The sequence below is a fragment of the Pristis pectinata genome, chromosome 21, assembly GCF_009764475.1.
Source record: "Pristis pectinata isolate sPriPec2 chromosome 21, sPriPec2.1.pri, whole genome shotgun sequence".
In the NCBI taxonomy this organism is placed as follows: domain Eukaryota; kingdom Metazoa; phylum Chordata; class Chondrichthyes; order Rhinopristiformes; family Pristidae; genus Pristis; species Pristis pectinata.
The window spans coordinates 21,707,392-21,722,282 of NC_067425.1; the positions used below are offsets into that span (position 1 = coordinate 21,707,392).

At 39.7% G+C, this 14,891-nt stretch overlaps 1 long non-coding RNA gene and 3 other non-coding genes across 4 annotated transcripts; all 4 read right to left on the reverse strand.

Annotated features, from left to right (window-relative positions):
- Positions 1–247: 247 nt before the first annotated feature.
- LOC127581288 (uncharacterized) lies at positions 248–8,012 on the reverse strand. Its single transcript, XR_007957932.1, has 8 exons — positions 6,301–8,012; positions 5,926–5,985; positions 5,281–5,333; positions 3,341–3,412; positions 2,610–2,635; positions 2,126–2,178; positions 1,504–1,581; positions 248–939 (listed from the first exon to the last, which is right to left on the reverse strand). It is a non-coding gene; the product is annotated as an uncharacterized LOC127581288 (long non-coding RNA).
- On the reverse strand, positions 1,878–1,997 carry LOC127581540 (small nucleolar RNA SNORA32). The gene has a single exon (XR_007957967.1). It is a non-coding gene; the product is annotated as a small nucleolar RNA SNORA32 (small nucleolar RNA).
- On the reverse strand, positions 2,247–2,383 carry LOC127581537 (small nucleolar RNA SNORA8). Its single transcript, XR_007957964.1, has one exon. It is a non-coding gene; the product is annotated as a small nucleolar RNA SNORA8 (small nucleolar RNA).
- LOC127581541 (small nucleolar RNA SNORA18) lies at positions 3,539–3,673 on the reverse strand. Its single transcript, XR_007957968.1, has one exon. It is a non-coding gene; the product is annotated as a small nucleolar RNA SNORA18 (small nucleolar RNA).
- Positions 8,013–14,891: the final 6,879 nt, after the last annotated feature.

Consider the following 14,891-nt stretch of genomic DNA (forward strand, 5'->3'; position numbering starts at 1 on the left):
AGAATACCTGACATCTTTGTGCAAGTTTATTCCACACAAAACAAGTCTTTGGATAAGCAATTAGCTTGTATATGGCAATTAAATTCAGTGCTGAACAATTTTATGACAGGTCCTACTTCTGAATTTGGCCCTCAAATATAGTACCAATTAGTACTCAGCACCCCAAAATTAGGTTTGCAATTTTCTGCATTAAATGGCAAAAACTCAACTTCCCTCTTGTTACTGTAAATGATTAAGCAACTACAAGTCTCATTTAAAGTGTAGTAGGCCTTTAATTGCAGTGCACTGGTGGGAAAATGAACTGCATGCTCAAAAATAAATTCAAAATTCAGTCCAGTACATACTCCATTTATACTTTCCCTCTACAATCTGGAAAGTAACCAGTAATTGACCATCCTGAATAAATAACTGTTTACACATCCTCACCCACAACCCTAAGGTGTTCCAAGGACATATGGGTCTCATGAAAACCTGGCTTCCAATTCAAATCAATAGTCAGGGTGGGGTGAATAGACTAGGTTTTGTTTTTTTTAAAAAAAGGTTGCCATTCAATGAACAATTTTAGCACAATGGACTTACAAGTGACCTTTATATATAAAAAAAAGCACATTTGAATTTTATTAGCTTTCATTTACCAATGCATTCCAAACCATAAAGCAGCAAGCAGTTCAGACTTAAATAATTCCTTTATTTTCATTTTGACTTCACACAAACCTGACACAAAATTATGACCTATATACTTTTACATAAAGTTGAGCAATTTGTAAACTCAGTGGATTTCCAATTTCTTGATCAATGCTTTCCTTGAAAGATGTAGCAATTCAAAGCCACCACATCAAATTTTCAGACCTACTAGAGTCCAATAATGGTATAGGTTGAACTGCTGTGAATCAGTGGCTCCAAAGTTCATTGTTCAGTCTTCTGTTTTTCCAAGTCTCCCTAAAAGCAATGAAGTAAAAACAATTTGAATTGTTTGGCAAAATTTATGAAGGAGTGTGAAAGAAATTTGCCCATTCACTAAATGTGCAGCCAGAACAGAGGCACACTGAAGTCACTATAATAAAACAAAATGGAACAAATTTCCATGTTAGACAGTAGCTTTTGCATATTAAGAGACTTTAACAAACAACTGTAACCCAGCTATGTGTATCAGCAATAAGAGCATGTGGACCAAGCCAACATTCAAATCAAGAAAACTACCTCAAATTGACAACCTATTCTTTCAAAAGTTGCAGGTTTTGGAATTTACATTTAAGTGGATGATGTTACCACCTCTTGGTAGGTAACAGAGACAGTACAAACTGTATCCTGCGAGCATAGACTGCAAAACACAAGTCCGCAGTAACTAAACACAGGATGATACTATTTGGTCATTGCGTTGAGAGTTGGTGGATTTATGTCCAAAAACTCCCTTTGAAATGACCTCTGCTTTAACAAGCTGCTTCCTTTAAAACAGCAAGTACATGAAACTCACAATTTTAATAAGGTTTCAAGAGCAATTACCTAGTTTTTCTAGAAAAGGGAAATTTCCCCCCAAACATCATTCACCATCAAATCTTCTACTTGTGTGACTCCTTCAACCTGTGGACAATCCAAATAAAATAAGGCACATTAAAAACAATGTTCTGGAACTGACAGCAACATCCAGTTATTCCCAAAACAGCTAATAGCATCTTGTTCCCACATATTTTAGACAAACAGCAGCAGGCTGTAGGGGAAGCTGCACCACTTGTCCAACTGTTGCACCAGTATAACAAAATGAACAATGAAAACAAGATTTGACTGGGTTAAAATCTTTGCCCAAATAGTTCCAAATGAGGCATCAAAAAAAAAGGAAATGCCTTTAGAAAGTAAATGGTATTGAAAAGGTGACAATTAAGTGTTCCCAACCAGTTGTGTTACAAAGAACAACTACAACCAGCTGGGATTGCTTTACTTTATGGTCATCTCCACAGCAGACCAGAAACTGCATTTCTGATAGCCTTGGTAAGTGACCAGTTATTTTAAACAGAAGTTACTTTGCCAGCCAAATCAGCATATTCACCTTCAGTAACACTAAGATCAGTTACCTTAATTAACATAAATTATAGCATTCTCCCCCCCCCCCCCACAAGAACCAACTCACCTCTTCAAGCACAATCCAGTGATCATTTCTGTTGATGCATATTATTCAAACACCTATAAATAAAATTGTAGGGTGAGCAAAATGTCTTTGTTATACAAGTTTATTAGTTTAAAATAGTGGCTTGTGTATCAACAAAAAATACCAGGTCAACAAACATATTCAGCATGCCAACCAACGATGCCAAATGATGAATTACTGTAGCACTGCTTTATGAACAACCCATCAGGAAGTACTGCTGGGTGCAGATACAACAGTGCAATTTAACAAAATGCACCTTAAAGCATGTAAACATTAAGTTCCAAATACAAGTTGCATCCAATATTAGAACACTGGTGTTTAAGTTAGATTCACCACCTTCAATATTCAACGTACTTCAGTTCAAGTTTAAATTTAATTATACTTGTAAAATCAAAACTAATGATTATTACAGGGACTAATCTGACACTAAGGACATTTTCACTCTAGCTTCAAGAATAACACATACCTCAAACAGAAAGGAAGTGATCCAACCTTTAAAGAATAAGACACCACATTAGATCCAACATACTTGTAGCATGAAAGGTTAAAAGTCAACAAACCAACTACTGGCCACTGCAGTTCTGTTCAGCACATTGAAATATGCACACTTTCTTTCACACAGCAGTTGAACAGAAAATCATCACAACAGAACTGGCATTTGAGCAAACCTATGATTATGGGACTAAATTACACAAGCTAATGAACACCAGCAACTGAAATGGACTATTAGTACTGCAATCAACCAAATTTTATACTAATGGGATATTATTTTATCAAAAATAACATTAGAAAAGTAAACCGTTACAAACCATTCTTGATACTAGCTAGAACTTTGCAGCAAGGGCCAGCAAGATTCTCTCTCCCCCCCCCCCCCCCCCCCTCAAATCAGATCAACCTACATTAGGCAAGGCATTCAGAGACCAGAGTTTGGACAGCTGTCCAAGTTTTCAGGGGCATTTTGTGAATAGGGTTTCTGATGCTCAAGGCTCTGCTACTGGTCCCTTGAATGCTGTAGGCCAGCAAGCCAAACCTGGCAACTGCAGGCTTTGTCTGTACAATCTGGCCCAAAGACCAAATGCACAAGCTTGAGGATGAGAAATAATCCAAATGTATTTGACAACTACCTTCCAAAAGGGAAGTAACATCATATCCTCATGGAACAGCAAACATTGCTAGAGCATGGTTTCAACCTCTTACCTGATTACCAAGTGGCCAGAAATGCATCTTCTGCAGAACATCTGAACTGAAGTGGAGATGAATTCAACGCAGCTTAAAAACAAAAATTCAATTCTGTAAACCTTCATTTCATAACATTGTTTTAAGATTATTACATGTTCTTTCTGAATTACTGGCAAATCTCAACCAACTTTGTACCATTCTCATGGGTTAACAAGCAAATGTTTTGTAGATTAATCCCAAAGGGCTAACAGCAATAGTCCAATGGGTAAAGCGAACACTACAAATTTATTCTTTGAGGCATTTCCAACAACACAAATCTATTATAAAGAAATAGTTGGGATAGACCTCATTTCCATTCTTAGGTCCCACTTAATTTCAAGTCACATTGGCAAACAATACAAAATTAGACTCTTCTACATCTTGCATTGTAGTAAATGAGTACTAAGCTCCTATACACAACAGATTGCCCAGAGCTGCAGAGGGACCTAGATCAGCTGGGAAGTTGGGCAAAGCAGTGGCAGATAGAATTTAATCTAGGCAAGCAAGGTAATGCATTTTGTCATCCAATACCAGCCAGAAATGTGTAGCAAATGGCAGGGACCTTAGAAGCATGGATGCACAGAGACTGGGATGCAAGTTCACAGCTCCCTGAAAACAGCAACAAGGGTGGTGAAAGCATTCAGCTTGCTTGCCTTCACAGGCAGGCGCACTGCGTATAAGAGTTGGGACATGGTGCAACTGTACTAACATTGGATAGGCCACACTTGGCATATTGTGCACAGTTCTGGTCACAACACCACAGAAAGGACGCAGTAGTGCTAAGTGCATTAGATTCACCAGGATGTTACCTGGAATCCAAGACTGGATAGGCCAGGATTGCTCTCACTGGAATTCAGGAGGCTGAGGGGCAACTTGAAGCAGGTATGATCAGAATCAGGTTTATTATCACTGACACGTTGTGAAATTTGTTGGTTTGCAGCAGCAGTACAGTGCTAGACAAAAATTACTTCAAGTTACAAAAATAAATATAGTGCAAAAGAGGAATAATGAGGTAGTGTTCATGGGGTCATGGACCGTTCAGGAGTCTGATGGCGGAGGGGAAGAAACTGTTCCTGAAACGATGAGCGAGGGTCTTCAGGCTCCTGTACTTCCCCTCTGATGGTTTAAAAGCATTTCGACAGGTACACGGAGGAGAAAGGAATAGAGGAATGGGCCAAAAATCAGGAAAGTGGGCTAGAATAGAAAGGCACTTCACTCAGCATGAATGAATTGTTTTCAAGTTGATCTTTGTGTACATACTGAGGAACAACATGCCTGTGTCTCACTCTAGTCAAACCCCAGAAGCAAGACACTGTTCCGAAAATTTCTCAGACACCTTAATCTCTAATATCAAAGTCCACAGTTGGAAGTACAAATAGATCAACTACTTCAACGGTGTCTTTCTCCAATCTCAATTATTCAAGTTTTCTTCTCACTCTGAGGATTTGTCAGCGTTGACCTGCATTTCAGTTTCTGCTAATCTCAGTCAAAAATTCGATTTAATTTTGTTTGTGTATGAATGTAAAACTGACACACTGCTTTTCATCCCAGTACTGTAATCATTGATAGATCCACCCCAAAGTCCTATTCTACCAGCAATTTAACATCCTCACATTGGTCTAAGTCTGTGTAAAACTGAAACAACCTCAATACAAAATTAGACTTTTCTATATCTGGCATTGTAGTAATTCTGAGAAATTATCAGAAGTGTGGTGCTACCATACACTTCTGTTTTTCTATTTCATAATCCATTACTTGCCAGATTTCACAGTGAAATCTTTAGTTTCAGTGCCTTTTTTTGTGAATCTCCATGTAGTGCTACACTTTATAGAATGCACTTTATATACCACTAAGATACCACAAAGCTATTTCAATTATGCTGAAGTATTTTAGTCGGTGGATTAACTGTAGATACTCACCTCAGTAGTTAGGCTGCTCTCAGAATCCCAGTTTCCAGGTGGTGTGATCTTGTCTAGAGTAATTAAGATGAAAACATTCAGATACTATTTTGTCAGAGGTATTATAAAACCTTAGTTAAAACACTAAGATATTGATTTTGCATCAAGAAACTGGTAGGTATTCAGGAGACAGTCTGTGGCATGTTCAGAAGGCCTAGTCATTCACTGTCAATCAGAGCAGTTGAACATTTTGGCACTCATCACAACTTAAAATGGGAGAGGTGAAGGTTGATGAAAATTGACATCTCAAGTGATTGCAATGCAAAGATGCAATTTAATACTAGTTACAAATTCAAGAAGCCCTGAACTGTAAAAAGTGAGCTTAAGTTTCTTATTAACAGTCAAGAAAAAACATGTATAGAGTTCACCTAATTTTACATTACATTGCAAACAGCAGATTCTCATATAATATAGGTTATTGGACTGCAACTGAGCAACACTACTTCAATTTGTCAAAGTATTAGAAAATTTACACATTTGGATTGAAATCGAAAAAAATCTTCCATTGCTGTTTAAGCATCAATCTAGCCACTGCTTTCTAGCACCTTTTACTTGATGAAAACTGTAATACAAATGTTGACCTTTATTGAAGCAAACAGAAATTACCATGTATTCGCACTATCATTCTGCAGGTCTTCACTTTTGGACAATGGCAGTCTTGTACATCTTTAAATAGGCAAGAGAAAGTGAATAATTAACTTTCCTGTATCATTTGCATGATTGCCCCATAGAAATACTTCAGGTCGACGTTATACATTTTAATTTGGCAAAAAATCCAGAAATATTAAATAGTGATGTGGTATTGAGAAAAACAATTACGTGTCCTTTCTTGATAGTAACACAACTGGCAAGGTATAACCAGATATGGGTTGCAAAGAAAGATTACTTTCAGCACTCTGTTCTAGATTTATCTATTTAAAAAGACAAAACTCTGAACTGCATGCTGGTCACAAGATTTTTCTATGATGTACTATTTCTCACCTGTATACTGCACATTCTGAAACTGCTGCAATTGATCTTGGTTCAAGCATCTCAATCCAACGATTCTACTTTTTGCAGATTTCAGGGAGGAAGATTCGATTTAGCACAATTAATTTAATTTCCACAAGAATGCGAAACCCCATCATAGTTAATTGATTAAAAAATGGGCTCCACAACACTAATTGTTGTACACAGCCTTAGTGTCTGTGGAACAACCCGGAATTTATCCCAAACACCCACTATATAAATATCTGCAGTATCTTCAATAAATGGACTTACCATTTGTTCAGTCACCACACAAATGGTTTTCAATTATTATTAAGAGAATAGGCAAATACAGTCATACAAAATCCTAATATTTCTATATTCCACTATAGAATATTAGTGCATTCAAACAGATTAACAGTAAGCAAATCTCCCTAGGTTATTGGGCCAAATGGAAGAAAACCATAACACCCCACAACCAGCACCAATACAAATTCAGAATTCCAAGTGTCCAAAGCACAATCCACTCTAAACAGCTTTGGATAAAAGTTGATTCAAATACCAGGTTTAAAATGATCTTTTAGAGGCAATGCACACTACATTAAATTTATGAAGCTCCCATAAGCAAAAGTAACTATGTGAAAAGAAAAAAGTTAATATTTCAGGTCAAAGACTCAATATCCAGAAATGGATTTAAGTATTATGGTTTTGAGACAATCTGAATTAGGGATATCTGATGAAAGGTTTTGACTCGAAACATCAACTGTTTCTCTTTCCACACATTTTATCTGCTGAATGTTTCCAGCACTGAGTTGTTGGCACGTCATACTGGTGAATATTGACAAGCTTGAAAGATTTGACTGGAAGTCATACATTTCTTGCCTACAGGCCACTAGAAGAGCCTTTCCAGATATAGAAGCATTTTGATGTGCCACTTTAGATGTCAGATTAGTGCATTATCATCGACTCAAGGGTGCAGTGAATTTCCTTGTTTCCATGAAGCTTGCAGAGTAACAGTATTCATGGTGATAATAAATACAAGCAGCACAAAACAGCAGAATTGAGCAAAGACTGCACTGCAGTCTGAAGCATTGCAAAAAAATGCTTCAGTGGCCATAATGGAATAACAGGTAGAATTAAGAGAACGAGAATGTGGCAGGCAGTTACAAAATGAAAATTCATGCTTACAAGCAGATCAGTAATTAAATCAAAAATTTAAGTTATACTAACAGAATTATATTAATGCTGAAAGATGGACATGCAACTTAATTGTAGAATCAATGTGGCAAAACATCAATTTTTGTTAATGGTTTGACAGAAGAAAATTGCCAAAACAGTAAGTGGGCAAATTTGAAAATTGGGGCAACTTTGACCACTTGAACAGCTGGAACCAGACCACCAACTCTCTGTAATGTAGCAGAGAATCTGAAACAAGGGGTGAAAAAAGATGCTGGAATCACTCAGTGGGTCAAGCAGCATTTGGGTTATTTTGTTTGTTGACCTTTGGGTCGATTCTGAAGGCCAGAGACACAAGAGACTGCTGGAATCAGGAGCAACTATCAGCCTTTCTTCACAAGTAGCAAACAATCTGCGGGAGGAACTCAGCTGGTCGGGTAGCACCTGTGGGAGGAAAGGAATTGTTGGACGTTTTGGGGTCCTGGTGCGGAGTTTCGACCCATTCCTCACACAGATGCTGCTCGACCCGCCGAATTCCTCCAGCGGATCGTTTGTTACTTCTGAAGAGAGGCCACCGACCTGAAACATCAACGCTTCTCCCTTCACAGATCTGGCAGCGGTCTTCCAGGCCTTTTCATTAAGTTGTTGCAGCCTCTTCAGTACCAGTCACGGCAGTGAAAGCACAAGGAACATAAAACAGGAGAAGGACCTGACCGGGAGCAGGGGACACAAGCTGGTGGGTGGGGTCGGCCGGGGAGCACCCCCGGGCATGTGTTACAGGCCTCATTATCATCGGTGCAACGGGCAGCCTGCAGCGATGGAAGCAGAGCCTGTGTTCCTTTGGCCGCGGCCCCAGGGAGAGCGAGTCCGAGGGCAGGCGCAAACCCCTCCCAACGAGAGCGGCTCCGGGGGAAAAGGGAACCCGAGGTCCCGGGCCACCGTCACGGGGACGGGACCCGCGCCCTCACCCACGGGGCCCTCACCCTCCTCACACAATTACGGAGGCCGTCGCCCACCTCCCACGGTCACAGGGCGCTCACCCTCACCATTACGGGGAGGGGCCCCTCGCCCACCTCCCACGGTCCCGGGACCCGCGCCCTCGCCCACCTCCCACGATCCCAGGGCCCCTCACCCACCTTCCCCCATCCGCCGCCGGCACCGACTGAGGGCGAATGATGGCGGCCGCGCCCCTTTTATACCCCCACAGGCGGCGCCCAAACCGCCCCCAACCCCAGCTGCCCTGACTGACCCGACATATTTCCCGCACTTCACCCCCTCACACCCCCGGCACAATCCACACCCGCCCCTCCCAATTATTTCATTTATTTATTTCCCCCCCCTGCGCGCCCATGAGGCTCTGCGCCACATTGCCGCCGCTCTTTCCCCGCGCAGGCGCAGTCGGCGGAATTCACACCGGGAGGCGGGAAGTTTGAACGTCCTGCCGGGCAGGTTTCATTCATTCATTCATTCATTCACTGTCTCTGATCCATTAACCTGCATCCGTCAGCCAAACGAGCCTTATTTATACAAGATCTAGAAATGGAGACAAACTTAAAAATAACCGTGGCAGAGCTTAAAAAAATGCTCCTTAAGCCAATAATTGCTGTAGTTGAAGGTGCAAGATTTCCACTCTATATTCTAATCAGGAAACCTGAAAGCATCCAAAATACATGCCTAATGTAAATATCTACATCTTAAAGGAGATAGTGTACATCATAAACATATCTGGCTAACACTGGAATAAAATGAGTTTTCAATGTTTATAGTCTTTGCAGCATTGGCATTCTGCTGTCATTCTGTCTTTCGAGCCAAAATAATGTTGGAAGTGTTGCCATTGTTTGAAATATGACAATAAAAGCAGTGGTTTGCAACACAAAAAGCACTGGAGCAACTCAGCAGGTCAGGCAGCATCTATGGACGGAAAAGGATAGTTGACGTTTCAGGTCGAGACATCCACAGTGGTAACTTACAGGAATTTATAATTATGTCTCTATAATGCAAAGCTAACTATTTTGAATATATGTTAAGCTTTGGGAAGTATAATGGTCCAATTCTTGAGAAATTGTCTGATTCCATCCCTGCCTTGGTTTATTCTTCATCAATTGACTTTGCTCCCTCTTGATTTAACTGTTCTAATAATCTCCTTTTCAGTCTCCTGTCTGTGATCCTCCATAAGGTCATCCAACATTATTCAGCCCTTTACTTTCTTATGACTAATTATATTTGACATCGCTGTTGTGAAGTGCTTTGGAATCTTTGTTATGTTAAAGTTGCCACATAAACATAAATTGATTGAAGCAAAACTTGTGTTACGGACTCAGTGAATGTCCCTTTAAGATAGAGAGTGTGTGTGTGTGGCGTGCTTACGTCAATAGAAGATAACGGACGTAATGACGTTGTTGAAGAGGTCAGTCGAAGGAAGAGAGAGAGAGAGAGAAGGGAGAGAGACACCAGCCTACTAGTTTTCTCTATCGATGGATGAGAAACAATAACTGTGTCTGCCACTGAAATCCATGTATGGAAATTGGAAGTAATCCAGTGGAGTTCACTTTGTTGCTGACCTGTAGAAGGAAACAGGTATTTGTGTGGACAACCACGGTTCGGATGCTTTTCGGGGTGAGGAAGTCACTACCGAGTAAACACTGAAGTGTCGTTTGGGTTCTTTCGTGGAACATTTGGATTTCATAACTACTCTCCCTATGTTCTCTACATCTACGTCTTATCTTCAGACAATGGTGGTTGTTGAAGAAGCCTTTGCTCATGTTTCACCCTATGGCTTGCGGAACTGAACTTTAAGAACCATTCAGGAACTGGGAGTTTTGGACTTTGTCACACACACACACACGAAGAGTTTAGTTTTGGGGTTAACGTTCGAGGTTTAACATTTTTGAATTCTAACATACTAACATTTTTACTTTTATTTTACGTATTATCATAAGTAGTGATTAATAAAATAGTTTTTAACACTGAATCATGCTCAGTGTGTTTCTTTTGTTGCTGGTTTGTGACACTTGATTATAAAGTTCTGGTATTAAAATAGCGAAAGGCAACATAAGCAAAATACTGCAGATATTCCAAATTGGAAATAAAATAAAAATACTGTAGATCAAGTCACATCTGTGAAGAAATGTCTCAGATTAAAGGTCTTTTATTGTAATTTATTTGAACCTTGATTAACCATTATACTGTTCATTTCAAACACCCTGTATTATTAGTGTTTAAAAAAAACAGACACTAATTTATTAAAATTCCTAAAATTATTTTATTTTTGTCTTTGAAATAATTGAAACCTTTCAAGGAAAAAGCAATTTTTGTTTAAAAATGCTTATAGTACTTGGTGTTTAAAAATTAACCCGGTCAATGTTGGTTTATAAAAATAATGAAATGGTTAAGTAGTTTGTCAATTGATTGATAATTCTCAGTGGACTGATATGGAGAAAGTTTGGGGAAGTGTCCACTTGATAGGTAGCGGTATCAGGGTGAGGGTTGGTCATCAGGGAGGTGGAAAATGATAGATGGGAATGTTTGCTAGGGGTTATCACCAGCTGGGGTGAGACGCAACCTTGGAGATGAAGACCTTAATGGAGAATTGAGCAGGTTAATGAGTGTTCCTGATCCCAGAATGGAACCAGCAAAACAATGAAGCGGGTCTTACAGCCACACTGAAGGCCTGTTCCTGAATGAATGAAAATTGCATTACACATCATTGGACACAGCAATGTATAGGCTCCTCCAGGCATTAGCATGTCAGAGGCCCAGAACACCTGGTGGGAAAAATCATGGACATGCAACTCACAGCAATTCTGTGATTTTTCCATTGTTCTAATTTTCATTGAAATTCAATTGATTTGTGCACAAACTCAGTAAATTTCCAGACAGATGTTTGTATGTGCAGTGAAAGATGGAGAATCACTGATAGGAAGATTGAGATGTAATAGAACAAGAGCAATTGTGTAAAAGATAGCTAATTCCAAATATAATTAATTTGAATAAATGTTAGTTATGTTGTATTTAGGTTTAAATGAAGATTATTAATTAAACAATATCATTATGAGTAACAGTTGCCAGAAATTAAGAAATTACCAGTAGATATGTTTAAGAAAAGGCACAACATTTCAAACTCTTAGTTAGATGACAAGTCTCCTGCAGGTGAATCCATTGGTATCATAAATAGACGCAGGAATAGGCCATTCAGCTCCTTGTGCCTGGTTCCAACATTCAATACAATCACACCAGCATTACTTTCCTGCATGAATCCTGTATCTCTTAATTCCCTTAATATCTAACATTGTATTTATCTGTGTCTCAGTAAATGAACCTCTGTACTTGGGTAGAGAATTCAAAAGATTCACCACCCACTGGGTGAAGAAATTTCTGTTCCAATTGGCTAACCCCTTACTTTGAAAGTGTGACCCTGGTTCTAGATCCCCCAGCAAGAGGAAATATCAACTCCGCATCTACCCTCTCAAGACCTGTGAGATTTTTGTATATATCAATGAGTCTGCTTAATGTCTCATCATGCAATATACCCATTATCCCAGGATTGAATCTATTAAATCTATACTGCACTTCATCTTTTACAAGTACATCCTGTATTGGATGCGGAGATTAGACCTGTACATAACATTCCAGATGTGGTCTCACCAGGGCCCCATACAATTGGAGCAAGATGCCTCTACCCTTAGACTCAGATCCTCTTGCAATAAAGGCCAACATACTGCTTGCCTTTGAGAGTGCTTGGTCTGTCTATTAACTTTCAGTGATTTCTGTACAAGGGCACCCAGCCCCTTTGAACACTGATATGTTTTAATCTCTCACCATTTAAAAACTCTGCCCTTCTATTTTTTTTTCTGTCCATGTAGATGATCTCACATTTTTTCACATTATATATCATCTGCCAGATCCTTAACCTGCCTTTGTCCTCTGAAGCCTCAGAGACCACACTGCCTTCTACCTTTGTATCACCGCTTATATTTATGATATCTAATGATGCAGCAGTCTATCATCTCTCGTGTTTTCTAACAAATATTTATGAATATAAATCCTTTGTGAATAAAATATACAATCTTGTGGTGCAATGAATTATGTGCTCCTCAGTATAAACTAAATGAAACATAGATAATCCAAGGAAAAAAGGAAACAGATTTTGCAAAAGCATATGGTTTCTGGCTCTCTGTACAAAAATAACCATTACATTTAGCCATTAACAACATTCTGACCCTATTATCCAATTTCATATTTCTCATTACATAGGAGGAAGCCATTTGGCAATATTTAGCCATTACAATGTCAACATTCCATGTTTGAGTTTCTTCGTTTATTGCGTTATCTATATAAAAAAAATGAAAAGTAAACACTAATACTAGAGTTTTCAGTTTTAAGACCGTAAGATCGTAAGACATAGGAGCAGAATTAGGCCATTCAGCCTATCGAGTCTTTCCTGCCATTCACTCATGGCTGATTTATTTTTTCCTCTCAACCCCACTCTCTTGTCTTCTCCCTGTAACCTTTGATGCCCTTACTAATCAAGAACCTATCAACCTCTGCTTTAAATATACCCAATGACTTGGCCTCTGCAGCCGCCTATGGCAATGAATTCCACAGATTCACCACCCTCTGGCTAAAGAAATTCCTCCTCATCTCTGTTCTAAGGGGATGTCCTTTTATTCTGAGGCTGTGCCCTCTGGTCCTAGACTCTCCCACTACTGGAAACATCCTCTCCATGTCCACTCTACCCAGGCTTTTCAATATTCAGTAGGTCTCAATGAGATCCCCCTCATTCTTTTAAACTCCAGTGAGTACAGGCCCAGAGCCATCAAATGCTCCTCACACATTAACCTTTCATTCCCTGGATCATTCTTGTAAACCTCCTTTGGACCCTCTCCAATACCAGCACATCATTCCTTAAATATGGAGCCCAAAACTGCTCACAATACTCCAAATGTGGTCTGAAAAATGCCTTATAAATCCTCAGCATTACATCCTTGTTTTTATATTCTAGTCCTTTCGAAATAAATGCTAACATTGCATTTGCCTTCCTTACTACTGACTCAAGCTACAAGTTAACCTTTAGGGAATCCTGCACTAGGAATCCCAAGTCCCCTTGCACCTCCGATTTCTGAATTCTCTCCACATTTAGAAAATAGTGTACGCCTTTATTTCTTGTCCCAAAGTGCATGACCATATACTTTCTTACACTGTATTCCATCTGCCACTTCTTTGCCCATTCTCCCAACCTGTCCAAGTCCTTCTGCTGACTCCCTGCTACCTCAACACTACCTACCCCTCCACCTATCTTTGTATCATCTGCAAACTTGGCCACAAAGCCATCAATTCTGTCATCCAGGTTATTAACATATAACATGAAAAGTAGTGGACCCAACACTGACACCTGCAGAATACCACTAATCACCAGCAGCCAACCAGAAAGAGCCCCCTTTATTCCCACTCTTCACCTTCTGCCAGTCAGCCAATCTTCTATCCATGCAAGTACCTGTCCTGTAATACCATGGGCTCCTGTCTTGTTTAGCAGCCTCATGTGTGGCACCTTGTCAAAGGCCTTCCGAATATCTAAGTAAACAACATCCACTGACTCTCCTTTGTCTATCCTGCCTGTTACTTCCTCAAAGAATTCCAACAGATTTGTCAGGCAAGATCTCCCCTTAAGGAAACCATGCTGACTTCGGCCTATTTTATCATGTGCTTCCAAGTACCCCGAAATCTCATCATTAATAATGGACTCTAAAATCTTACCAACCACTGAAGTCAGGCTAACTGACCTATAATTCCTGACTTTTGCCTCTCTCCTTTCTTAAAGAGTGGAGTGACATTTGTGATTTTTCAGTCCTCCGGAACCATTCCTGACTCTAGTGATTCTTGAAAGATCACTACTAATGCCTTCACAATCTCTTCAACTACCTCTTTCAGACCCTGGAGTATAGTCCCTCTGGTCCAGGTGACTTATTCATCTTCAGACCTTTCAGCTTCCCTAGCACCTTCTCCTTAGTAATAGCAACTATACTCACTTGTGCCTCCTGACTCGAATTTCTGGCGTGTTGCTGGTGTCTTCCACAGTGAAGACTGATGCAAAATACTTACTCAGTTCATCTGCCACTTCTTTGTTCCCCATTACTGCTTCTCCAGTGTCATTTTTCAGCAGTCCAATGTCCACTCTTGCCTCTCTTTTACTTTTTATATAGCTGAAAAAACTTTTGGTATCCTCTTTTATATTATTGGCTAGCTTACCGTCATCTTTTCTCCCCTTATTGCTTTTTTAGCTGCCTTCTGTTGGTTTTTTTAAAAGCTTCCCAATCCTCTAGCTTCCCACTAATTTTTGCAATATTGTATGCCTTCTCTTTTGCTTTTATGCTGTCTTTGATCTCCCTTGTCAGCCACGGTGGCCTCATCCTCCCTTTAGAATGCTTCTTCTT